Source organism: Falco peregrinus, chromosome Z, assembly GCF_023634155.1.
Source record: "Falco peregrinus isolate bFalPer1 chromosome Z, bFalPer1.pri, whole genome shotgun sequence".
Lineage (NCBI taxonomy): Eukaryota > Metazoa > Chordata > Aves > Falconiformes > Falconidae > Falco > Falco peregrinus.
Genome location: NC_073739.1, coordinates 16383356 through 16410810, shown reverse-complemented (window position 1 = coordinate 16410810; position 27455 = coordinate 16383356). Strand labels below are relative to the sequence as shown.

General features: G+C 48.5%; 1 protein-coding gene across 1 annotated transcript in view; it reads left to right on the top strand.

Annotated features, from left to right (window-relative positions):
- The window catches only part of CORO2A (coronin 2A), a 62224-nt gene continuing 34769 nt past the window's right edge, over positions 1 to 27455 (top strand). The window contains exon 1 of the mRNA XM_055791475.1: positions 1 to 94. The gene's annotated coding sequence lies outside the window, so the exon portion shown is untranslated. The remainder of the gene's footprint in view (positions 95 to 27455) is intronic.

The following is a 27455-nucleotide window of genomic DNA, read 5'->3' as shown; positions in this document are numbered from 1 at the left end:
TGGGCTGGCACGGCGCGGCACGACACGGCGCGGCGCGGCGCGGCTCCCATGCGTACGCGCTGCGCGCTGCCGGAGCCCCGCCGCCAGCGGCAAGGTACGGGACCGCGGCGGGAGCGGGGCGCGCGGGGCCGGGGCACGCGTGGGCTGGGCGGCGGCGGCACCTGCCACGGCGCGGGGCCTGCGGAGCCCGGCGGTGCGGGCGGGCGGAGCGGGGGCGCCTGCCCCTCCCGTGCGCCGGGGCTGCCGCAGCCCCCGCCGGCCCCACCCCGCTTTGTGCGGAGCCGGAGCCGCCGCCGCCGGGGCGCGGACGGGCGGGGGATGCGGCGGCCGCCCGGTGATGCGGGCCTCGGGCATCCCCCGGCGTGTGCCGCGGGAGCGGGTGCGGGAGCGGGTGCGGGAGCGGGGCTTCCCCGCCGGGGCTGGTCGCGCCCTCCCCGGGCAGGACCCTCGCTGCCCGGCAGCGTCGTGCCCTTGGGCTGCTCCCGCGGGTGACTGCAGCGGGGGGTCCCGCCCCGGGGACGGCGGTCTGCAGGGGGCCGGTGCACGGAGCAGCGGAGCTCCTCGGCGGCCTGAGGCAGGTGGGAGCCGGCGTGGTGCCGCCTGCCCGGGAGGCTGCGCCGCCTCCCGCCGCCCTGCTTGCCGGTGCAACGGGTGGGCACGGCTTGGCATCTGCACAGCTTCCTTCGTGGTGGAGAGAGAAGCCTCTCCTATGGCTCTGTGTGTGCACGCCAGTGGCAGGATTTGGCCCCCTTGTGCTGGAGTCGTGGGGTTTTGGGTGCTTGGTGTCAGGGCAGGTCACAGCTTGTACAGAGCATGATGACAGTCACACAAACGGCATAGGGGCCGTACCCTCTGGCAGCGGGGTCTCCTGGTACCAGTTCCTCCTTCAGGGCGAGCCCGTGAAGGGGTCTCTCTCTCAGGCAGCGCAGCTTTGGAGGACTGCTTCCCTCGCATGGGTCTGGGTTTGATGCTGCAGCTCTGTCAGGGGCCGAGGCAGGCTGTTGCAAAGGGATATGTAATAATGACAGCACATTGCAAACAAGTCCCTGGTGGCCTGGAGAGGCCAGCTATGTGCAGTGTCTTGCTGAACATCCATTGTTCACCCTGCAGGGAGTGGTGCCCTCCTTGTCTTGCTCCGGAGCGTGGAAAAACAGCCCTGCAGCATCCTGGCTATTCGTGATCCCTCTCCCCCTGCCCCGTTCACTTATGCCTCCTAAGCAGCCGCTTTGTTTGCTGCAGTCCCTTAAAGGGAATTGCCTGGAGAGGCATAACCTCCCCTCGCCTCTTGGGTGCTCAAGGGAAGTGATTTCTGCAGAGGATTTGAGGAACTCTTTGGGGGGAAGTTGGGTGTTGGTTGCCTAAAGCCTCCCAACACAGCTCCCTGGTGGGTTAACAAAGGAGCAGCCTGTGTAGCCCTGCTGTTCCCTTTGTTCTCCCACTGGCTGTGCCCTCTTTGGAGGGCTCTGATCTCTCCTGGTTTGATCACAGATAGGGAGCAACTGGTGGAGGTGTGCAGGGACGTCATGTTTTGGTGTGAATGTTACAGGAAACTCTGGAGCAAAACTTCAGGAGGTAGGATAGGGGAGAGCTGGTTGCTTCTTAGAGACAAGGGAAAAAGGAGGTGTTTTCAACTATGCTGATGTTGTTTGGTAAATTAGCATTATTGCAGAGAAGCCGTAGCTTCGTGAATGAGAAGCATTTCAAATTCATTCAATCCATTAGCCCATAGCAACAAATCAAAACTCGTCATCTCTTTAGAGCTGCCATAGACCTGAGAAACACGAGGCCCAGGCACTGGAGATGTTTGGACAAAGAGCCAGACAATTCTGCTGCCTGTACCCAGCTCTGCCCCGAGCTGTGCCTGACCTTTCTTCCTCGGAGGCAAAGCAGCTCTGCGTGAATGTGTCATTTTTGCAAGGCCCCTCGGGAGAGGGAGCCTGCTGCCCTCTGTGCACCAGCTGCGTCAGCTTGCCCAGCAGCGCTGCTCACCTCCATCCCATTGATCAGTCTCGTTGCTGGCTGTGTCCGTGCAGCAGGTGGGTTTCCTGGTAGCAGGTCAGGGTATCTCCAGATGTGGTGGATTTCTCAGTCTCTTTTCCCCTGCTGGCTAATTTCTGCCTGTGTCTCGAGCATGTTGGCTTGTCCCATTTGAGCAGATTTTTTACTCAGGCAATGCCAGTAATGGATAATATTTTGAATGTTTCTATGTCTGCTACATTTGTTACTAATGGGTGATGGGTGGATTTTGGGTTGTCTGACTTTGCGGCAGGATTCTGGGAGCCTCTTTCTAGGTGGATTGGCACTGGGCAGGCTGTTGGTCTCTGGAACCAGTTTTGTTGTGCCTGTGCAAGGGCAGTTCTCTGTTGCCTTTGGGCTGTCTGGCTGCCAGATGCCCGAGTGCTGTGCGGATGGTGTTTTGTGGGTATATGCTCCAGTATGGAGCCGGTCCCTGAGCTGTGAGCTGCAGGTGCTCGGGGCCACATGTATGCTTCAGTGTTACAGAGACTTGGGGAGAGAAGTGAAGGCTTTGGCAAATCCCCAGATGTGAAGATGATGTTCTGGAGAGAGAGACAGCTGCCTCAGTGCAGGCTAAGGTAGATTCTGCACGTGACCTTCTTGTATACTGTGGTCAGTTTGCTGCCTCTGATGTTTGTGTATTCCTTGGCTCACAGTGTCTGCACAGCATGAAACCTTAATTCCACACTGGTGGGCCTTGATTTCCACAGCAGGGATTTCGATGGGGAAACTATTGGAGGGTGGGTTATGAGAGGGTATGACAGAGCCCTTCAGTGAAGAAATAGGGTGGAGGGGCACTGTCCCAGATCAGTTCCCCACCATCTGCTCTTTGTTGGTCCAAGGGGACTTCAGCAGAGTCCTGATCCTTAATGGCCAGACCCTGTCCTCCACCCACATAAATAAACCTTCTCCAAGAAAGTTTGCTTCAATGAAAAAAAAAAAAACAACCAATCAACAAACTCGCCACCTTATTTGAGTATTCCCATCTGCCAGTTAGAAACAGCAGCAGTCTTTTTTGGCAATAAACTGGTAGTCAGTATTACAGTTTGCCAGTGGGCTGACGTCTGCGTGGCTGCTGAGGAACTTGCTACTATACCTCCTGCTCAGACCCAAGGGGGACTGGGGACTCATCCATCGCTGGTGAGGCTGGACAGTGGCTAGGGCTGGCCACCTTGATGCACAACGGGGCCACAGAGGGTCTGGTCTCTTGCTACCTTGTCAAGAAGACACCAGTGGAGTGATGATGTGGTAAGGTTTCGCATGTAGTCATCACCTGGCTTCCCTTAAGTGCATGTTAAGCTGCTCTGGCTGCAGAGGGCTGATTGAGGCAAGCAGCCCGCAGCACACAGCAATTACGCTGACGCGCCTTTTGCCTCTCTGCAGGAGAAACAGGAAAGACCTTTACATCATCCAGGAGGCTGTGTGGGCTGAGGGGGTTTGACACTTGCAGGGTTATACTGGCCTGCAAGTAGGAGCCAGTCTGGCCTAGTATTTCCAGGGATTTCCCCTCTGTGGTATTACAGGCTTGGCAGCAACTCTCCATTTTGAAAATACACCTGCAGGGCTCTGTTAGGGTAATGCTGATGCTTATTATTTCCAAAGCACTTTGAAACTCACAGACAGGACTTTTCTGACCCTCAGCCAGACAAAGCCTTTTCTAAGCTTGGAGACATGCTGCTGCCCAATGACAGTGTGCAGCTCCAAGTCCTGTTTTCCCTTCTCCTGTTGATCTGCTCCCTGCTCTATTCCACAGTTTCACATTTTCCATAGCAGTGCCCAAAGTTTGGCCTCTCTCTCCCTCTCTTTTCCAAGCATCCTTCTAGGCTCTGGTTTGTGCAAAGGTTTATTTCCAGTCTGGTGAGCTGCTGTGCTCTTTATCTCTGTGCAAGGAAACGTGCATTCCTACCTGAGGAGAGGTCTTCTGCACCGATGACTGCATTGCCTCACTCCCTTTGTGGGACAAAGCCACTGAGAAAAGTGATAAGGAAGATAAATCAGTAGAAACTCCCATTTTTATCTCAGAGATGGAGACAAAGTCCATGGAACCGATTAGATAGCCTCCAGGAAAGCAGGAGAGGCCAAACTCCATCTTGTTCTTCCTCCTACCGCTCTGGGAGGTGTGCTTAAACAGGAGAGGAGACAACACTGAGGGAGAACTCCTCCCAGGAGAAGGTTGCTGGGCAAGGCTCTCCAGGTCAGGGTTACACTAGTAAAGTTAGTATGAGCCTTGCTGAGTATGAGCTTGTACATAAAGTAGAGCAGGGGCAGTCAGAGAAAAGGTCCAGCAGGAATCAAGGTCAATACTTGGCCCACTCTTGAGAGTGGAAATTAAGAGTCCTTGCTCTACAGATACCATGATTTAAACTCCTCTTGCAGGGTGCCTGTGCAGAGGGCTGAAATGCTCCTTGGAAGAGTCAGAAAGCTCTAGATCCCATCTCATCCCAGGTTTTCTGGAAACCACTGGTGAGGTGCATGGATGGTGCTTGGTAGACAAGTGCCTTTTTCTCAGACATTGCCCTCTCCCCGGTCTGGGGTATGGACTGAAGCAGCAGGTAAATGACAGCACGTGCAAGCGCAGGACTGAGATCAGTGGAATTCTCCCAAAACTGCCTGTCTTATTCCAGCCTCGCCTGGGTCTCATTTAGCCAGGGAGCACATTTGCCTGCCTGCCAAAAGGACCCTTGAAGTGGTGCTGCCCCTGAATGCCACCGAGTGCCATTCTTACAGGGGCAGTCAGCACTGAATCCAGTCACAGGCTTTTCACCACCCTCTGTAGCACAGTAGCTCTTCTCCCATCAGGTGTCTGTGGAGTTTTGCTTTCCAGGCTGTGAAGGGTTCGGGTCTGCCAGTGCCATTCAGCTTTTGGCCACCTTCCACATAGTTACATGTGAGGTTATGTAAACCAGTGTTTCACAGTGTTTGTCTTGAGGAAGAATACACAAAACTTGAAAAATATAAACCATACTGCCTTAGAAAAGTGTAGATACTATTTTGCTTGAACTTCTGGCACAGCTGCAGTGCTCCTTTCTAAGGAACCTCACACTGATGCTAATGGGAACACTGTCTGGTAACGTGAACAGTGCCAGGAAGGACCAATCTTCCTTGCCGTTCCCTGGTTTCTTCTGTGCCATCTGGCTCCTAAAAGGAACCTGCCTGTGTTGGCAACAGAATCGCAGGGTTATAGGTGCAGGGAACCCAGACAGCTCTGTAACTGCAATAGACAAATAGAAGAAGTCAAATATTATCTTGCTAACATCTACTTACATGTAATTAGCTCATATTATTTTTCTCTGCCATTTTCTCTAATTTAAATACCAAAATACACACACAGGGGAACAAAAACAAAATCAGAATAGCATGGTTGCAAGTTCCTGCTCTCATAATATTCAGATCCTCCTGCGTATAGAGGCTCTTTTCCTTACGGTGACAAGTATCAGGGTCTCTTCTGACCCCTCCTGCCTGCGGTCATGGCTGTGGCTCATGTTTCTCTTTGAATTTGCAAAGATATGATGTCAGTAACTTATGCCTGGAGTCCTAATTGAAAAGATTGAATTTGCTGATGATAGCCTGACATCCATAGAAATCAATAGGAGTTTTAAAAATCATGGCACTCATTTGAAGGCTTAATAGGGATTGAAGGGCTTGATATTACATCTCCTTGCATCTATTTGAGGCTCATGCCTCTGCCATGCATTAAGCCCTGTACAATAGCTATGGGTGTGATGGACCCTGCCAGGCAAACCAAGTCTTGGAGCAGAAAATCCACCTCACTCTGATTTTATAAGTAAAAACTCAAGTGGAAAGTTGACTCTTTCATCTTTCTTGGCATCCAGGTTGTGGTTTTGGTGAACTCTTTGTTCCTGTGGAGTTTAAAAGATCAGAAGCCTCTTGTATCTTTACAGATAATGGATTTTTCAGTCTAGCTGACAAACCAGAACAAGAGCCAGTAGCTGGAAGTAGAAGTTATTATTTGTCAAAATAATAAGGCAGTTGTGTTTTTAGCAGCAAAGAGGAGTAATCGTGGGAAGAGCTTCCTGGGATGAAGCATTTCTAGAAACTTGAACAGGATGATCTTCTAAATAATGTCATTCAGTGCAGGCAGCAGTGTTCTTTGGGAGCAGGTGACATCTCTTGGCCTGTCATTAGCCAAACAGCAGCTATTTGGCATCCTGCAGAGATTTCTTTCTCCCAAAGCATCCTGTCTCACCGTGATGGAGAGCATACACTCCTCTTTCCAACCTTTCAGCATGTTCTGCTGGGCTTTGCCTTTAGGGCCCCATTCTTGTTCCCCAACGTGACAGCTAACTTTCACTCTTGAGTTTTGTTTTATCATCACTGGAAGGATGACAATTTGAAGGCAGGAGTCCTCTCAGCCACTTTGGACATTAACATGACTGTAAGTGGAGATGGACTTCACTGACCATTGGCTAGAGATCTGGAGAGGCAGGAGTAAGTTTCTTATCCTCATGGATGTGTAGGACCAGTACCTGCCTTTGCTGCTGGTGTGTATTGACTGACCGGGGTCACAGTTATTAGCCAGACAGGGGCTCAGCAGGATGGTTTGCTTGCCTGTAGTACCTCCACCTATGGTGATTTTCATAATTCACAAAGGCAAAGCTCTGAGAAACCTGGCCTGACTTAGAGGCTGACCCTGCTGTAACCAGGAGTTTGAGCTGCAGACCCCCAGAGGCCCCTTCCAGACTAAATTTGCCTGTGGCTTCTGTGATGATAGTAGAAGTGAAACTCTGTTAATGATATTAGGAACCAAAGTTCCAAGGAATTAAGCCAAGGAAACCCATAGCTAAAGTCCACCTGGAAGGTCTACCTTGGTCCCTACCTCCCATACTACTTTCCCAACACTGATGCCAAGTGTTGAACTTGGATGAGCATTGAGAATCTGCTTCTGCTGCAGCACACATACCTGCTTTATTGGTCCAGACAAAATATCAAAGGATGTCCTTGAATATATTGTGGTCATCCTTGAAGTTTCAAAAGATGTTTCAGTGAAGCTCATCTGGCTGTTAGGTTGGGGAATCTCTTGCTGTTGAGACCTTGGTTTTGGTGCCCAGCCCGCTGTGTGCATCCTAAGCTTAATTGAAAGTAGATCCGTTTGATGTGTAAAGAGGGAACTGAAGTGACAATTTCTCTACCTTCTCTTTCTTTCAATTTTTAGAAAGCAGTCATTATCTTTCATATGGTTTTGTGTATTTCAGAAGAGTTTTCTAGAGTCTTACCTATTCTTGCTTTCCTGACAGCATGACTTGCAACATGAACTTTTCTGTGATTTCATGACAGCTTGTGTCTTATGTATAAAAACAATATAGCAGTGTTTATACTCTTGTTTCTGCCTGTCTTGCAGTAAGGCTCAGTTGCAGGTGTTTGGAAGGCTAATGGCACAGACACCATATGTGGCACTAGAAGGGTTTCACACCCCTTTCACTGTTGCGGGGTTCTGCTGCCACTGGTGCTACTAGCCACCGGCAGTACAGGCAGATGATTGCATGGTGTGCTAGTCTGTAAGTCTGGAAATCCGTCTCTTGAACTCCTGCAGAAAGGCAAGTCTTCCCCAGGAAATTCAGACCTTTATGGCAAGCTCTTTCTGAAAACCTTTCCCTTTCTTTACTTCCATATCTGCCTGTGTCATTGTCTGCTGTCGTTCCTGTGCCTGGAGTTCTCTGGCATCATGGGGCACCCAGGGCATCACTCAGAGCAGCACCAGCACTCACGCCCTCAAGTAGGCTTGGAGAGCCCCCTGTGCAACTGCTCCCAATTGCTGTCATCTTTGGCTGAGCAAGAGCTAGGAGCATGGTGCATGACTCTTCCCTGGCTTTGAACAAACTGCAGAAGCTTCCTGGAGCCTGAAGACTTTCTCTGGTACTGAAAAGCCCTAGATGCAGGTGTAATTTCATGAACACGTGTAAGATACCCAGAGAAAACTGCATATTCAGTCAGGTGCAGTGTGGCCCAGTGTGTCCTACACAGTGCTTTTATTCTCACTCTTCACACAGACAGTCTTTGTTTTTGCTGCCTAAGGCATGGAAATCACGCCCCAAGCTGCTTGGCCTGCATTATGTCAGGAGTGCAAATGCTGCTTTAGTTCACAGCCAGACTTCAAGGGCTGTGCTACCTTTCCTTTTATTTTTTTTTTTCCCTTCCTTTTCCTTTTTATCCTTTCCAGTGGCACTGTAAAAAAGATCAAATACTTTCTGGATACATCTACATTGCCTCATGCAATGCTAGCTTTCTGCAACTCATTGAGGACCTGGTAATGCAGAAGAGAAGGCAGAGAGGGACAACTGTTTAGCTTGGAAAAGGTATGCCTGAAAAGGGATATGATATATGGCCTTTGACATGCGGTAGGATGATGGGATGGAGAGTTCAGATGGGGTGTGATTGTTCCTCTGTTTATTACTGCCCAGGAACCACAGGATACAGATAAACAGTGGAACGCATCGACACAGGATGTTGGGGATGTGTTTCAAGAAAAGCCATTAGATGAATCTGCAGGCGGAAAACCCATTAGGGCTGGCTAAACAGACAGATAAGCCTTCGGCTCAAAAAGTCTGTGAAGCACAGATGCCCAGACCTGACTCAAAGGCAGAGAAAAAGTCAGTTTGTTTGTCGTTGTGGATATCAACTATGCTGGAGGAGTAGGCTGGCATGGAAAGTAGCAGTGGTAGAGGCAGCAACTCTGTGGCAGGGAGCTTAGTTGGGACATGGAGGTTCTGTTAGGGTGCTCCCCAGCTGGAAGGGTTGGAGAGAGGGATGGTGCAGAGGGACAGAGCTGGAAAACGATCAAAACTCATACTGGAGGAGATATGCAAAGAGGCTGGCAGGAATGACGTATGTAGGAAATAAACTACTATATGGGAGGAAAGACTGATCTTCATGGCTGATAAATGGGAGGTGGAGGTGGGAAGAGGGAGACTGGTCACAGGGGAGAGCAGTGATGCTGAACAAAATGATCAGAGATGGAGGAACACCTAAAACTAGTATAAGAGAACAACACTTGGAGGAGAGGAAGTAAAGAAAATAGTCTATCTGAAGACAAGCGGGGCTGAAGATCAAACAGAGAAGGAGGTCTATGGAAAAGTGTCTGTGCAGTGACTGCATCAACTCTCTGATAGCTATAGCCACATCTACAGTGCAAGAGGAGTAGACCTGTGGAGTGAAAGAGGTAGTACCAGGACTTCATATCCGCAGGCATTTTGGATGTTTTAATTTGACCCAGTTGGTTCCATTAGTGGATGGAGTGTACTCAGTTCTGATCCTGGAATGTTCTTAGTTTCACCTGGAGGGAATCCTGTCCGCATGCTCCAAGATGGCTTTGCAATGCAAACTGTAGTGCAGTAAATGTCAGCAATAAGGAGATTTGCTTTGGAAGTGTCCTTCCAGTCTGAACCAAGCACTGCTTCTGCACGTGGACCAATGGATCTGGTTCAGAGTGATGCCATTGGTTTCTCAGAGACTGTGCATTTGCTCTTGCCAAGCCCAGCAGGTGAATTAATGGACACAGAATCTTGTTTCCCTGGCAGAAAAAGTACAGATAGTCCTCCAACATCAGTGAAAGCCAGACTAAGAACCAAAAAGAGAAAAACTGAACCTCTGCTCTAAATGGTGAATCGATTTTAAAACTTGTGATGTGGCAGAAGAAAGTGTTGTCTGTAAAACCTGCCTTTGCCACACACATTCACTGCTTGTCATGCATCAGATAAATGGGGCCTGCTGTTAGAGAGCTCAAAAGCATGTTAGGAGTTTTCTGGAGAACAGAGAGATGTCAATTTTGATTTAATCAGGCAGTCAAAGAGAAAAGCCTCAACGGACATCATAAGGCAATTCCACAGGCACAGCATGCGTGTGAGAGAGCTCCCCACATTTCTGTTTTCTGTGGGCCCCTAAATGGTTTTGCATGCTGCAAGGGAGGTGGAAGAACTCTGCAGCTATGAGCTTCAGAGAAGACCTCTGATGCTGCCCACCACCTTTCAAAGAACAAGGTACTGCTGGTATTGCTTCCAGCAGGACAGGGACCATTTTCCTTTGCTCCAGGCTGATGACTGGGACATCCTCAACTGATTCTTCTCTAGTCCCTTGTAGTAGGTACCTGTGTCTTTTGCTGCCATACAGATTTATTAATAGCAGGATACAACTCCTGGAAGAGCAGTTACAGAGCCAGACTCTTCTTGGCAGTGACGGATAGTGTAACAAGGAGAAAAGGACACAAGCTGCAGCTGGAGGGAAGTAGGTCAGATATTAGAGAAAGCTGTATGCCCAGCAGGGTGGTACGGCCCTGGGACCAGGCAGGTGGAGGCCTTCATCCTTGCAGGTTTTGAGGGTTCCACATCTGCCCTGATTTAGAGCTATGGGCAGGCTCAACTGTGAGGCTGGACAGGAGACCACCAGAGGCAAGGTGGCCAAACCCCCTAAACCAGTGATGCTCAGCTTTGCTGCAAGGCAAGACTTCTGTACGGTAGCCTGTAGCAGAGATACACCATCTGCCAGATGTCTTCAGGCATGCTTAGACCTCATGATAAAGAGCAGTGGGACTAAGCGTCCCTGTCTTCCCAAACGACACAGCAGACTACTAAGACCTTGCTGAAACTTTTTGATGGGGAGCTGAACTTTGGTTCCTGAAACTCAGAAACCAGCTTGATCTTGAATAGCAGGAAGCTTCTTCCTGTGAAATAGGAGAGGAAAGCATGGTGTCCTGGTTTCAGGAGAAACTGCTGATCTTGCAGAGGGTCAGATGATTTTTTCAAGGCTGCCTTTCTGTCAAGAAATGTGGCAACATCTCTTAAAGTTTGTGCATTTCACCACTTCCTTTTTATAATGAGTTTTTGCAGGGTGGGGGGTAGAGGAGGCTTCTAGTTTTTATTGTTCATTGAACTGGGGTTGTGGTATTTGCTTTTCTTTCGTAACAGAGCATAGTATCTTGCCAGAGTAGAAAAGCCCTGTAAGGTGGAATTTGCCCTCTCATTGAATTGAGAAGCACATTAGTACTCACAAGGAAGTTGATAAGCAATAATATTTTGTTTGCTGCCCAGGTAACCAGCAGAGTAAAAGAGGGTATTGTCTCTGGAGAATGCAGGCAAGCTGGCTTTATCTTTCTGCCGGAGTACACAGGCTATCTTGGAAAGCTGGAAGTGAACCAGGAGAAGGAGGGGCATGCTCTCTAAAGAGGCTAGGGTGGCCCCATCCTCTGCTTCAGTCATACTGCCTTCTGCCCTTCCTGGGAGCTCTGATAAGCCTAATGAAACAGTGCTGAGTTTCAGGGGTTTTGAGTTTTTTTGAGTTATTCCAGCCTTTCGCACTCCCCCAGCCCACTACTGTACTTCTTAAAGGCCATGTTGACTGAAGCCATTTGTGTCCTCAACACATCACCTTTCTTTCTGCCAGAGCTTGCGGAGTTGGGGCACCAAATGAAGCAGACACAGGACACGTGGTGAAGGGAGAGATTGAACTATAAGGAAACAGTGTTGTCATGGAGTGTGGGATCGTCCTTGGAGGATCCTCCTGTTCTTCTTAGGACATATGAACTGACTTTGCATTGACCGAGCATAAGTTTCTTCACACTCACTGGAGGGTGGGCTGTGCTCTTCAGCTTAATTTCTATCTGATACTGGCTTAAAAGTATTCAGGAGGCTGCTTCTTCTGTGGCCTGAGGAATTCATGTGCAGTGAAGTGGTGTTTCAGTGCCTGTGCCTGAGTGAGAGGTGTGAACCTTCAGGAAGTGGAGCTCCAGGCGCCATTGACAGCAGAATGGCAGTGGTGGTGCCACAGGTGCCTCAGGCTCCCTCGCTCCAGGGTGAATCACTTCGGTTGCTCATGGGAATGCAATCATAAGATGCTTGTCTGGCCACTGCAGGGAAGTCCGAGGTCTGGCAACAGAGCCTCCATGGGTACTTCCCAGCCCCTGGAATTCTTAAGCAACCTGGAGGCTCCCAGTCTGCTTGATGCCTCTCATGAGGGGAAAAACAGCCCCTCATGAACTTCAATAAAGATAAATGTCAACTTCTTGTCTGATTTGCAGCAGTCCCCTGCATTGGTGCAGGCTAGGTTTGACTGGCAAGAAAGCAACTCTTCAGTGAAGGCCATGAGGCAGCAAGTTTGACCAGAGTTATCTGGGTAACTTTGCAAGCCCTGCAGGCCAGCTGCAGCCTGGACTTCTCCGCAAGACGGTAGGCAGACACGTTTCCCAAGGAGGCTGTGGGATCTTCATCCTTGTTGGTCTTCCAAACTCAGCTGGACAGTCCAAGCAACATGACCTGCCTTTGTAGTGAGCTTTGCTGAGGGCTGAGGATAGGACTCAGGACTTTCAGAAGTGCCTTCTGGCCTAATTTTTTCCTGTCATTCTGTGTGCTTTGTTGTTGTAATTTATTTTTGCTTCTCCCACTTGCCTTAGGGGAGGCTCAAGTACACATTCAGTGCCAGGTTTGGAAGTGACCCCAGCAATAAAATGAAGAACGGGTGACAATTCAGCCGGTACTACATGACATGGCTTCGCTTGACAATATTCTGGGGTATTTTATCCAAAATACTGTCTTGGGCTCCTTGTCAGGTCAGGTGGCAGGACAGTCTGAGCCTCTTGGGAGCTGCCTGAGGCTGTAGTCTCTGCCAGTTTTTTTTCTTTGCTTTCTTCCCTGCTCCTGGCTGTTGCTGCTGGCTGTACTGGGATGACCCACTTAAAAATAACCTGACTCAGCTATTTTTGTGAGGCATGTGTGCTCCCTTGTCCATCTCCCTTCTGTGCCAGTGTGACAGAAGAGCACAGCCATGGAGGAATACTAGGTGGTGGGGCTGTGACAATACCATGAGCAGTGTCACCATCAAGGAGTTTTTATGCTGGACCACGCTTGGCATTGCTGCCAGCCCTGGGGACTGCATTGCAGTTTCAGCTTTGATTGAACACAAATACAGTTGGAAAGCTCATACAGGATGGCCATTGGATTTTTGCCGTCTCAACCTTGCCTTGTGGAGAGTGGTCTTGTTTCAATCCTGGCAGCCCCAGGCTGCCCCTGGACATATGCACTTAAAATTATTTTGAGGTTCACAATACTTGGTGTATCTTCTAACATGAACAAAATTTGCACATCATGCGTTTTACCAAGTTTTGGGCTTTGGTATGTTCTTGGCTTTAGTGGGCTGCTTTGGGATCCCTCACTAGAAAGATGCTCTGAGACAATGTGGTACCATCTGGTGACAAAGTTTGTGGGATGCAGGGATGCAGTGGGCTGCTGGCATCAAGCCAAGTGTCTATGCAATGTTTGCCTTTCCTGGCTGAAGTGGATATCTGGGGGAGGCAAAAGTACTGGAACGCCTTCCTGCTTATGGTCCAAGCACATTATGCCTGTCAGTGGAGGAGCCACTATCTTGCCTCTCCTGGGGTTGTGTCCACCTGTTACTTGCTGCATAAGCTTTGGATTACTGTACTGAAAAGAAGGGGCAAGAGTGTCTGCTGTGCCCACTCAGAGAAAGGTTTGGGCTCTGCTGTTTTGTGGGTGAGGAAATTAACACATTTCCATCTTGAGTGTCTCCTTCACCCCCTGCTTCATGTCCTTTGTATTTATGCAATGTTTATACTACGGGTAGAAGTATTTTTTTCACAACCTGCTTTCCAGGGCACTATATTTAAGTGTCTTTGCCATGCTGGAGAACTGCAAATATTTCAGAGTGTTATTTAGAGCTGAATTTTCTGATGAAAAATAACACACCTCTAGAATATGGTGTCTTTTGAGATCTTGCCCACTATTGATATTTTGTCCCACGTCACCTCTGCAGAAGCAGTTCCCACAGCTCCCAGTGGATTGCCGAGGAGAAGGGGCTTTCGTGCTTCTGCAAAGGATTAATGTTCAAACTGGTGCAAGTGGTGGACATCGACAAAACACCACTTCCCATCACCTGCTTTGCTTCTGAAAATACAGAGGTTTGAGTCTATGACTGAGGCTTGATTTGGTGAAGGCTCTTTGCCCATTCCCCCACACTGAGGAAGGGTACTTTGATTACGAGGCTGCTTTACAGTGCAGGAGAGAGATGTGGCATGTGTGCTGTGTGGCAGGGCTACCTTGTCTCTCTCACAGGCTGCAGGCTGTAAACTGCTGCTTTTGTGGGGTGGCACATGTCTGTTTCTGAAAGTGGATTGAAACCTTAGTCTGAGCTCCCTTAATCTGAGCCCTGTAATGGCAAGCGTGGATTCTTTAGGGACAAAAGGCAAAGAAAGGCAATTGATAAAATCAAGGCCCATTGCAGGATGGTTGATTTAAAAGGTTGGTTCCCAGCTGGCTGCTTTAAAAGGCTTCCAGCTCTGGTAGCAGATAGGGTTGTTTTTCCAAGGATATGCCTCTGAGCTGCTGTAAAAAGGTCCTGCTGCCTGATAGAAAGGCGTGCTGAAAGGGTTTTATTTGCTACTGTGGATTGATTGGAGTACAGATGCTCTGGAAGACATGCTGCATTATTCATGTGGCAGATACCTTTGCTAAAAGCTAATGCACAGCCTGAAGGCTGTGAGCAGTGGTACAGCTCTTTATGCGGGTTTTTTGTTGATTCACTGGAGAGCCTGGGCTACTCTCAAGCTTTATTTCTGAATATTGTGATTGATAAAGCAAATCGGGGAATGCGAGATCACTTAGCTAATGGCTCTCCACCTCCTTTCTTGTTTTCTTGTTTACAAACTATTCCCAGCTTTTTTTTTTTTTTTTTTAATGAATTGTTCGTACAAAACTGCTTGCTAGACTGGTCCTGTTTGTAATACTTCACCAGTAAGTCAGTTTTCTTGCGGCACCAACTTAAACTGCTTCTCTGGTAGGGCTCAAATGTCTGAGGTGCAATATGCATACCAACATGCGGTTTGAAAACCGACAGTTTGCAGTAACAGTGCCCCGTGTTGGATTCTCCATTAATGCATACTGAGTACATTTACCCATGAAGATTACTGCTGTTGAACGTAGGTGCTGGGGCACCCACCACCACCAGCAGGGCTGCGGGTGGCAGCGCCTGCATTTCTGCGGGCTGGCCACAGTGGGAGAACCTCTCACAGGGTGCCACGCTCTGAGATATGAGCCCTCTTTTTGTGGGAAGAGGCACAACTGCAGCATGCATGCTTGTGCCTGGACTTCCTGAGCCCCCACAGGTCCTCTTCTGAGCTGCTGGCCGCCGGCAGTGTGCTCTTCTGCAGAGACGGGTTTAAATGATATTGCAAACACCGGAGTCGGAGATGGGAAATGCTTTTCCTGCTTGCACCACATTTGTGGGGACAGGACCTTGCGGGACTCATCAAGGCAGACTCTGTTTCCCACTTGTGGCCACTCGCTGTAGTTGCACTATGTGGGCTGTATGCATACAAAAGCAGTCCGGGAACTCGTCTTTTAATGTAACTCCCTTTGCTGTCTTTTACCACCTGGCTGTCAAGAGACATGGTCAAGGCCATGGTCCAGTGGTCAGGTTGTCCGTCTGAGGACTCCAAACCGACAAACCTCACCTCCAAGGCAACATCCTTGTATGCAGGATTTGTTTCTCAGTCTACGGTTGTGGTGGAGACAACTGCGTCTATTTGCCCTGCATTAGGTAGAACCAAGCTGTGAACCAAGAGGTGAAAACCACTGTATCCGTACCATTTATTACTCTTGTAACAGTAAATCTGTAGCTTCTGAGCTTGTAGCATTGTTTGAGATGACACATACAGATGGTATTTAAAGCTCTGGGTTGCTGCATAGTCATGTTGTTTGGTTGACCTTGGATCAAAAGGAATTTATTACTGGTAATTTCTCCTTGATAAGTGTTATTACACAGCAGAAGTGGATTTTGGACAGTGAGTGCATATGGGTGTGTGTGACCTGCTCTCTTGCAGGTATGCCTAGAAGAGTGTCTACAGCTCAAGCCTAGTTTAAGCTCTCAGGCTTACGAACTGTTTGGTGTGGCAAGTTTGAGAGAAGCTGGACCAGAAACAAAATGGTCTGTGCTTATTTGGCACCCAACTCAGGAGGAGGCTGATGGCTGCTGACAAAGTTCTGAGAGCTCTGATTTTGTCTTGAAGCAATAGCTCAACACAAACTGTGATATAACACCTGTAAAGGGCAGGAGACTGTTTCATATGTGTGTGTCTTACAAATTGTAGGTAATACTGACATTCTTCTGTTTGCCTTCAGGGTTGCCTTTTTGAGGACATACTTGTATTACATTTTGAAACTTTGAGGATATAAGTCTGTAGGTAGATTTTTTTAAAAAAATGCAAACTCAAAAATGTAAACCTGAGAGCCTTGAATCAGTGAAAAATGTTGCCTGGATAAGTGTTGGAGTCAGCGTGCCAGCCTGTAACATGACTGCACAGGTCCGTGTGCTGGGGCAAGTGAAATGCCTAGTGTAGCTGAGCAGGGCCATATGACATAGCTGCTGTGTGCATATGCCTGTGCACTGACTGCGCTGCTGGGTGCAGGGAAACGACTGGTAAAGGGCAGTAATCAGAGATGCTGCACCAAGAGATGGATGGTAGATTATTTGGAAAAGCAATCAGATTAGCAGGAATGCATGCATTTTCTGAAGAAAGTGTTCTCTGGATGCTATCCTCCATTGCTTTTCTGTGCAGGAATAGACAATTTATCTTTTGAAATTAAAGAAGTATGGCTGGAATAAAAGGAAGAAGGAGAAAAAAAAAAGGAATTGATAGTGTTAATCTGCTGAACTGCAAAGTGTAAGCTGTGATTGCTCTCTAGATTTCTAGAGCTGTTGCTTTCTGTGTACTGTAAAGCAGAGACACCTTTACTTATCCTGTTACTAGCACTGGGCTTTCCAAGCCTATTTATGTGGGAATACTTTTTCAGTGGAAGCTAAATCCTGTAATTATATTAATAAAACCACACCAGTATTACTGGTCCAGCTTGGCCTACAGAAATAAATACAAATGGGGTACTTTTCAAAAGGGAGAGGGTGAAGATACTCTTCATCCCCATCTTGCCTGCAAATAAGCATGTCTGCAGAGGGGCATTTGTTGGTGTGCTGAGCAAAACGCAGTGCAGGCAGGGGTGTGAGACAGCCTGTTCTGCAGAGAGCTGCCAGGATACACAGCGCTGTGGGCCTGACTTCCCATAGTAAGAGCAGCAAGACTTTGTGCAGCCTGAGAAATTGTGCTGTGAAAAAGAGGTGTCCTGGACCACTGATTTTGAATTTGGAGTTCTAGGTGTTGCTTCAGAGCTCCAGTCACAGGTGAGAGAGGAGCTCTCCTCCTCTGCAGATAAGACTTTCCATGAGTGACTTGCTGATGACAGAGGTACTTAGTGTGCTGGACCTGGAGCTCAGTCTCATGTATTGGAAGAACCTATTTCCAAAGCCTCCTGAAAACAAAAGCTTGGAGATCCCAAAGAACTTGCACCCATGGTAGGCTGTTATGAACAATAAACAGTTTTCTGTCCTGCATGCAGTCCAGTCCCTGGACCCCAGTGGCTACAGGGGTTCTGGTTGCTTAGCCAGTGCGTTGCCACCTAGCAGGCTTGGCATGCCCTGTGATGACCTCAGCAGCACAGTCCTGGCTGGCAGGGCTCACAGTTTCCAACTATATTGGCTTCTTGAAGTGAAAAATGCAAAGCCCTTCCCAAACCTGGCTAAATTCCTCTGCAACAGCAAGAGATGCTGAGTGGTAGTTTGGGCTACAGTGGGGCAGTGAGGTTAGGCAGTGTTCACGGCAGATGTATGGGGACCCCAGTCAGTGTGGGCTGCAGGGCACACATGAAGAACTGACTGAAATTAACTCAGAGCAATTAGAAGATTGCCATTGAGGATGCTGCAGCAGGTGGAGGAGATTCCTGAGCTCTAGACAGAGGGAAAGTTGAACCTTCTATAAGGAGAATATTAGAACAAGAAAAAGCAGAACACAAGGGAGAAATAATAAGATGAAGGAGGCAGAGTAAGCATGGCAAAACCAATCATGCCAACACACTGTGATTTCCTCTTGCAAAGAGTGGTGAGAGCGATGGATGTTGAGAAGCAGATGTTCTTTACCTTAACTTTAGGAAAATGTTCAGTGCTGTCCCACACAATTAAGCTAAGGGAATGTGCACTAGATACACCTGGCTATGGTAAGGTACATGTAAATCCAGTGAGGGAACTGCACAGAGTGAGGGAACTGCACAGGAGAGCTCATCTGACAGTTATTTATCAAAATGTGAGGATTTATTGAGAAGAGTTTTGCAGTGCTCTTCCTGCCATCTGATACTGTTTGGTATTTTTGTTAGTAATTAGGACAAAGGAATAAATAATAAACAGGAAACCAGGAGGAGCAGGAAGCCTGCAGAAGGACAGGGCTCTGGTTTGAAATTGCCTTGAAGAGCTGAAGAAATGACATGGGAAAATGAGGATGCAGTTCAGTCTTCAGGTTCAGGTCTTCAGATGACGTAGTACCATTGGACCTGGTGCAGTTCTGCAGAAAAGTGTCCAGGGTCTGCAGTTCGTTCCAGTCTGAGCACGACCCAGTGACATGCTGGAGCAGGAAAATAATAAACATGAACAAAGAGAGTGTCTGGTAAATTACCAAGGAAATGTTTGTTCATCCATGTTAGTAAAGTAGATGTATGCCAGTTTTAGGTGCACAGCTCTGAAAAAATACAGATCAGCCAAAGAGAGTGGAAGTAAGGAGGACAAATTTATCAGCTGTTGAGAAAATGCGGCTGACAGAAGGAGAATGAGGTAAAAGCTGGAGAAGACTGGAAAGCTGTGTGCTAACTGCAGAGGAAAGCTTGCTGCTGGAGGAAGGTAACAGTCTTTTTCCTGTGATCTGACTAAATAAGAAGCAAGAGATACTGATTGCACAAAGGGAGATTTAATTTTCAAAGCAGGGAAGAGCTTTGTACTCATAAAGGCAGCTGAGTGCTGGGATACAGAGTGCTGGGATACATTTCACAGGAAGATGGTGGTCTGTTCATTACTGGAGAATTTTACAAAAAGATCCTTAGGGAAGAATGTAGAGAAACAAATGAGAAGAGTAGGAGAAAAGATGGACTCCCAAGACCTGTAATGATCTACCTTTGTTCTATGAGTGTATCCTTCCTGGGAGACATATAGGCATATAAAGAGGGTGCTGAGAGTCTGTTTTGAACTTAAGCCTGAAGCACTAAAAAAGTAGGCATTTCCCATTTTTCAAAACCCACTTACCCATTTGAGGACATTCTTCCTAACCTCATGCTGCATTATCTCTGTGGTGAGGAGCCATGCTAGTATTGGAAACTGGGTACGCTGTGTCACAGAGGTTCTGGCTTTTGTTAGGTGAGGCCTGGCAAGGGTTTATGTAAGCTGTGTTGACTCTCCATCTATCTCACTTTTATCTGTGTATCTGCTTTGTTCTGGTTTTCACTTCTTTGATGCCATTTTCCTTTCCCCAGCCTCCCCTGAAAACTTTCTGACATTGTTTTTTTGCTTTCCCCACGTGTTTGGATTTAAATGACAGAGTGGACAGTGTAGTCCAGCTATTTTTGTTGCTTTAGACCAGCTGGTTGCCACTGCTTGGAGCATTTCATTTCAAGGAGGACAACCAGATGTTCCTAACAATGAGTAAGTATGCTCCTGAGGATCTGGGAACAAGAAAATTCTGGAAATATAAATGCCACAGGGAGGAGGCTATGCAAAGGCAAGTCTTGCTCACAAGCAAGGTGCTTGTTTTTCTTCCCCTGGCCATGGCCTGTCTGATGAATCCCTGGCAGGCAGTGCTGTGTAACAGGAACTTCTCCCACCTCCTTTGTGCTAAATGTGCACAGAAAGTTATGGTCTGCTTTCATCTGCATCTACTTGGGATGCTCTCCCTAGAGACCACTGTGCAGATTTTACAGGGTCATAGCATGGCATAGGGTAGGGGCACTTCTGGAGATCTTCTAGTCCAACTGCCAGCTCAGAGCAGGTTCACCTACAGCAGGTGGCTCAGGGCACTTTCTGGTTGGGTTTTGAGTATCTCAAGGATTGAAACTTCACAGCCTCTCTCAGCAACCTGTGCCAGTGTTTAACTATGCTCACAATAAAAAAGTTTCTTCTTATGTTTAACTGCCTGATCAAGCTCAGGCTGAAGGGCCTGTGGTTCCCCTTATCATGTGTCTTGCTCTTTTAAAGGTGACATCTGCTTTCTTCCAGTCCTCAGGGAGATCCCCCAATTGCCATCGTCTTTCAGAGAAAACCTTGCGACAACATGGGCCTGTGGGTGCATCCCATCAGGCCCTTGTGCATGTCCCTATGTCCACTGCACTTATGCGTTTTTGAAACACCTCCCATCTGTTTTATTGTTTCTTGACCTGATCCTCCTCCACCAAGGATAAGTCTTCCTTGACTTGGACTGTCCACAGCTCTTAGGAGCCCAGGATACCTGAGGGCTGGTCTTAGCAGTAAAGACCAAGGTGAAGAAGGCATTCAATGCCTCAGCCTTTCCAGTGTCCTTTCTCAAGTCCCCATTCCTCATCAGGCTCATGTTTTCCCTAGTCCTTTTGCTGATGATGTATTGAAAGAAACCTTGTTACCCCTCACATCCCTCAACAGATTCAACTGCGGGTGGGCTTTGGCTTTCCCAAGCCCAGCCCTGCATCTTTGGACAGTCTCTCTATATTCCTCCCAGGACATTTGTCCCTGCTTCTGCTTCCCGTGTGCATCCTTTTTATGGTTGAGTTGTATGAGCATGTCCTGGTCCATCCATGCAGGTCTCATGCTGCCTTTGCTTGTTTTTTGCATTTTGGGATGGACCATTTCGGACTTGCAGGAGGTGAATCTTGAAAATCTTGCTGTGGTTGTGCTTGAGAAAGAGTTCAGTAACTTTTCTGACATTTAAAAATTGTCCCTGTTCTGCTTAGTTGTGCTTTTCTGTATTAAATCTGCCTAAATGTATGAGCCACTTTCTATTTTCTTCATTTGGCTTCAACTTTAACCTCTCTTGCTCCTTATAGTGCTCATGACTATTTCCGTGTCACTTGCAAAGACAGAACTATTTTAGCTGCTTCTTCTATTGCTCCTTTGCAGCAAGCTTCCTCACTTGGGTTTGGAACTGCTTCCTGAGCCAAAACAGAGTTGCTGTTAATGTTTGGGCTTTCTGCCTTCTCTGGGCAAAATGAAAATGTTTACTTTAAGAAAGGAGCTGAAATGCTGGAGATCTGTTATGATACCTGCATCTTCATGGTAGGCCAGCAAGCAGCCTTCTAGGTTCCAGAGGACTGGAAGATGGCCCGTGCAGTACCGCTGCCTGGTGTTGGTGGTTGGTGGGGACAAGATAACCTGTTAGGTGTTCATCTCCATGGATAGTTCTTAGCAATATTTCCTCCATAGAGACAGCAGTGTATTTCACACAGCCTTACCCAAAACATTTCATGCCCCAAGACAAGGAATGCTTAAAATGAGGAAGGAAGCATGATGCTTTTAACTCAAGGTTTGAATGGCTATGTAAAGGTTTGGCTTTGATTTATTGAGGTACATTCTCTTGGGAAGATCTTGTAAATGAGGTGCCACTGAGCAGGAGAGGACAGGAGAGAGGAACAGTTGCCTTGTGTCATGGTTTAACCCCAGCTGGCAACTCAGCACCATGCAGGCGCTCGCTCACTCCCCCTCACCCAGAGGGACGGGGAGGAGAGTCGGAAAGGAATGTAAAACTCAAGGGTTGAGATAAGAACAATTTAATAGGTAAAGCAAAATCCACGCACACAAGCAAAGCAAAGCAAGGCATCCATTCACCACTCCCATGGGCAGGCAGGTGTTCGGCCATCCCCAGGGAAGCCGGGCTCCGTCACGTGTAATGGTTACTCGAGAAGACAAATGCCACAATGCCAGATGTCCCCCTCTTCCTTCTTCTTCCCCCAGTTTATATACTCAGCATGGCGTCATATGGTATAGAATATCCCTTTGGCTAGTTTGGGTCACCTGCCCTGGCTGTGTCCCCTCCCCATTTCCCGTGCCCCTCCAGCCCTCTCGCTGGCAGGGCCCAAGGAACTGAAAAGTCCTTGATTTAGTATAAACATCACCCAGCAACAACTGAAACCATCAGTGTGCTGTCAGCATTGTTCTCACCCCAAATCCAAACCACAGAACTTCACCAGCTACTAGGAAGAAAATTATCCCAGCTGAAACCAGGACACCTTGTGAGACCTTAATCATAGGCAGTCATAGAATCATTTAGGTTAGAAAAGACCTTTGAGACCATCAAGTCCAGCTGTTAACCCAGCACAGCCAAGTCCATCACTAAACCACATCCCTAAGCACCGCATCTACATGTTTTTAAAACACCCCCAGGGATGGTGATTCCACCACCTCCCTGGGCAGCCTGTTCCAGTGCTTCACCACACTTTCAGTGAATTTTTTTCCCTATTATCCAATCTAGCCCTCCCCTGACACAACTTAAGACTGTTTCTTCTTGTCCTGTTGCTTGTTATCTGGGAGAAGAGACCAACCCCCACCTGCCCACAGCCTCCTGTCAGGCAGCTGTAGAGAGCAGCAAGGTCCCCCCTGAGCCTCCAGACTAAACACCCCCAGCCCCCTCAGCGGCTCCCCACAAGACCTGTGCCCCAGCCCCTTCCCCAGCCCCGCTGCCCGTCTCTGGACACGCTGCAGTCCCTCTACGTCCCTCTTGCAGAGAGGGGCCCAGACCTGAACACAGGGTTCGAGGGGCGGCCTCAGCAGTGCCCAGTGCAGGGGGACGGTCACTGCCCTGGTCCTGCTGGCCACACTGCTGGGGACACCAGCCAGGGTGCTGCTGGCCGCCTGGGCCCCCTGGGCACACTGCTGGCTCCTGCCCAGCCGGCCGTCACCCAGCACCCCCAGGCCCTTTCCCACCAGGCCCTTTCCAGCCGCTCTGCCCCAGCCTGTAGCACTGCGTGGGGCTGGTGTGACCCAAGGGCAGGACCCGGCACTGAGCCCTGCTGAACCTCACACGACTGGCCTGGGCCCATCGCTCCAGCCTGCCCAGGTCCCTCTGCAGAGCCTCCTGCCCTCAGGCGGGTCAACACGCCCCTCAACTTGGTGTCATCTGCAAACTGACTGAGGGTGCATTCGATCCCCTCGTCCAGATCGTTGATAAAGATATTAAACAGGGCTGGCCCCAATGCTGAGCCCTGGGGAACACCACTTGTGACCGGCCGCCAAGTGGATATAAGCCCATTAACTGCCACTCTTTGGGCTTGGCCACCCAGCCAGTTTTTTACCCAGCATAGAGCCATTACCCACACATACAAACCATGATCAGCCAGTGTTTCCAGGAGAATGCTGTGGGAGGTGGTGTCAAAGGCTTTACTAAGGTCCAGGTAGACAACATACACAGCCTTTCCGTCATGCACTAGGTGGGTCATCCTGTCATAGAAGGAGATCAGGTTCGTCAAGCAGGACCTGCCTTCCATAACCCCATGCTGGCTGGGCCTGATCCCCCAGTTGTTGTTCTGCACATGCCACATGATGGCACTTGGGATGATCTGCTCCATAACCTTCCCCAGCACTGAGGTCAGGCTGACAGGCCTGTGGTTTCCTGGATCCTCCTTCCCTCCCTTCTTGTAGATGGGTGTCACACTGGCTAACCTCCAGCCTGCTGGGACCTCCCCGGTTAGCCAGGGCTGCTGATAAATGATGGAGAGTGGCTTGGTGAGCTCCTCTGCCAGCTCCCTCAGTGCCCTCGTGTACCCATAGACTTGCACATCTAAGTGGAGCAGCAGGTCACTAATCCGTTCCTCCTAGGCTGTGGGGGCTTCATGCAGCTTCTCCTCATCCCTGTCTTCCAGCTCAGGGGGCTGAGTACCCTGAGGGTAACTGGTCTTGCTATTCAAGCCTGAGGCAAGGAAAGCATCAAGTACCTCAGCCTTTTCCTTATCCTTTGTGGCAATGTTCCCCACCACATCCAATAAAAGATGAAGATCATCCTTGGCCCTTCCTAGCAAGAGCTGCTAACAGGATGCAGTGAGGATGGTCCCAAAGGGGTGGAGTAAAGGGGTGTCTTGGCAAAGCCTCCACCTGCTCTTACACAACAGTCTGACAGGGCAGTAATTCCCTTTCTGTTTTCAAAGGTATCCTCCAGTTTCTTTGCAGGCTATAAATGAGGGACTGCCTCTTCATCTGCCTCATGGTGCTGCGGACTTGGTGTTTATGAGTACCCCATATAATTAGTGACGCTGCCATTAAAAAACTTCCAGGCCCAACCCAGCAGGCTTTCCTCAGGCTGCTGGTGAGTCCTCTCTGGGGGCAGGAGGTGGGTGTCTCTGAAAGTACTCCCTGATCTGCTGTGAGCAGAAGTCCCTGCGGGTAGGTCAGCCTAAAAGAGGGTGGTGCAGGGCACCAGGAGAGTGAGAGGTTCTCCCTGCTGGGGGTTTGCAAGGTACAGCTGGAGAAAGCTGGAGCCATACTGATGTGTCGCTGGGGGTGGCCTTGCTCTGAGACAGGGGATTGTTCACCAATACCTGTGATAAAACTCCCTTACTGCTGCTTCTGATGAAAGGGGAAAGAGGAGGGTGGAAACAGGGTGAGGTGTGAAGAGCTGAGTGATCTGGTGAAATCACCTGGGAATAATATTTGTGTGGGCTAGAATGAATTATGGCTGGGCCAGACTGTGCTCCAATGGGTGGACTGCTCATGCCTGGGTCTGGTCCATGTTAACATGAGACAGTCTGTACTGTCTTCCAAAACCCTCCTGGCATGAGTGCGTGCTACTTGCAGAAAACTCTGTCTTACTACAATACTTGATTTAGCCAGAGGGACATGTTTTGCCCACTCTGATGTTTCTAATGAAGCCCTTTTTATTACCATGAAAGCTGGTGGCAAAGACACTTGAGATGGGAAATTGAAACCCAGCGCTAGTTGCTTATAGCTTGAAAGCGGCACCTGCAGACTGGCACAAGCAGACACCTTTCTCACTGCTTGCTTGTTTTGTGATCACTGTGCTCCTATCAAGGTTGCAGCCAACAGCCTTTTTTCTGCATAAAGCAAGAAGAAAGGGTGAGAAATATATGTGGTGTGAGGTTTAAAGTTTTAAAGCCATCTGGAAGTGACAAGTTCCTCTGCACACTGTTTTTTCAGTGCCAGTTACTTTGAATGCCTCTGGTTTAACTGCGGGAGCAAAAGTGTATTGAGCACGTGGCTGGCAGTACTGGGTCTCAGAGAGAGCGAGCTTTGCCCTGTAGGAGAAGCATTAGTAGCATTATTCAGAATAAATATAACGATGTGATGTATTTGTCTTCGCCAAAACTGTCCCAGCCTAGCTGGGTGGACCTGGGACTTAGCTGGCTTGGTTGGCTAGTCAACTGCTAAAAGCAACCATTTTCCAGTGAAAGTGCTTGTATGTGAGTCTTGCTAGTGTACCACATCCAGGTGACAGATGTCTTCTGCAGGAGGTGTATCAAATAGTGACCTTGCTGACCTGAGGTGCTGCACTGCTTCCCAGCTGTGCCCTGGTGCTGGATAGGTGAGAGAAGAAAGCTTTGGAGCATCCTGCTCTGCAGCTGTTGCTCTGCTGAGATTCAGTGAGAAGCAGGATGCAGCAACAAATGTGCCCCTCTCTGATCAGAAGGGGGGCTAACAGTCTTCTTAAAGTGGAGACACTGAAACCAAGGCCTTGTGTCTGTGTAAGGATTGCACAAGCATGGTTTAGGAGCAGGTAGCAGATGTCTTCCTGATTCAACATAAATCTCTTGTGGGGACAGCAGAGTGAGGAGTACTTAATTATGGAGTTCTTTGGTATGGTCTGTTCCGTATGGAGTTATGTCATGAAATTTACAGTACAATGTAGCTGGGTCTTTGACAGAAAGCTGGCAGTATTTCATGTATTTAACTGCGTCCTTTCTACAAATCTTGGGGTACTGGGAATGGGAATGTCTCTCCTATTTCCCGTACACAGCTTGGTATTCAGTGTAGGGCAGCGTTGAAGCTGACTTCATGTACATCTTCCTCTCGTCATCTGGCTCTAAGCTTTATCGAATTGCCGTTGAGTGAGTCTTCCTGACTTTTGGCATCAAGTTACATTATGCATTTTTGGATGGGAAGGGGTGAATTTTGAGAGGATCAGCTGTGTGGAAGAAAAGGAGAGGGAGGGGAGGAGAGAGGATTTAGCAGGAGAAGAGAAAGGTAAGGTGAATGAAATTGAGTTGTAGAGAGCAGGGGGAGATGAGACAGGGGAAAATCGTGGACCTGGGCAAATTTTGCAAGTGATTCTTCTTTTGTTTGATTTTATTAATTGGCCCCGAGTGCATGTAAAGATTTTATTTCATAGACTGCTGATACAGAACTAAGAAGAGGAAGTGTGTCTTCTCTAGAGCCTTCTACTTGTGTACCCTTGTGCCAGTTTCACTCTGCTTATTAGCACGGAGTCGGAAGTTTGAATCTCTTGTGGCACTCCTTGGATACTTGTGAACAGCGCTCTCAAAAGACTAGCAGGGCTGCTCTGTGGGTTTTTTGGCCATAGAAACGTTACCTAAAAATGATGAGGTTGAAAGGAAAAAGGCATTACCTATGCAATACAAGTTTAGCATTCCAAAAGAGAATATGAAAAGGGAAATGTAAAGTTTTCATGGAATTTCAGATTGAAATGGTCATTGGAACTTTCAAAACCAGCCTTATTAGCATTTGCATTCTTTCCTTTCTCACCTTTTAATCTCTTTTTGACCCTGCATGCAAGAGAAGGAATGAGGGGTAAATTTATTTTTTTCTGTTGGTCCCTGTGCTTTCCAAATTGTTGCTAATTTTCAAGATATTGGGACCTCAGAAAAGTCCTTTAGAACTGTAAATTCTCTTGATTCCCTGTCAATAAGGACAGGGGAGGAAGAGAGTCCAACTTGCCAGGTTGGATCACCTGAACAGCTGAAGTGCTTTTCAGAGTGGCAGGTGAGGTATAGGCAGAGTTTGGAAACCTGCTTATGAACAATAGTAATCAGTACTTAAAAGTGTTTTGGAAGATTGTTCATGTTATGTGCTTTCCCCAGGAGCGCACTGGGCACCCTGTAGGCAAGGTCCACAGAAGTATGGCTGGATTTCGGCCCATGTTTCTCTATGCCAGGGCAGCTTTCATGCAGGAGTGCAACACAGGCCGCACAGAGCACAGGCCTCAAGGAGAAGGGAGGCTTCTTGTGTGAAACTGGGGGAATTTCAAGCAAACATAACAGTTACTAATTCATTGGTATGTATTTGTACCCTGCTGAGAGGTGAGCAGCACAAGAAAACAGAAAGCAATTTTTTGGTGAGGGGCATGTACCATCCACATTGCACCTGATGAACTGGAAGGCTCTCAGCCCAGGCATGGGGTGGGGAGAAGATGCAAATCTCTGCAGGAGATGCTGTGCCAGACTCTCATCTCAGAAGAGCTCAGGCTGTCCTTTGATCACTGTCCTGAGATCAGGGGCAGAGGCTGGCAGTCTGTTCTCCCCTTGCTTACCTGAAGGCAGCTGGAGAGCTTTCTGTTAGAGCTTACAAACTTGTTCGGCCTAGAAATTCTGTGTTGGCTGAATTGAGTGCTGCTTCTGCACTCCATG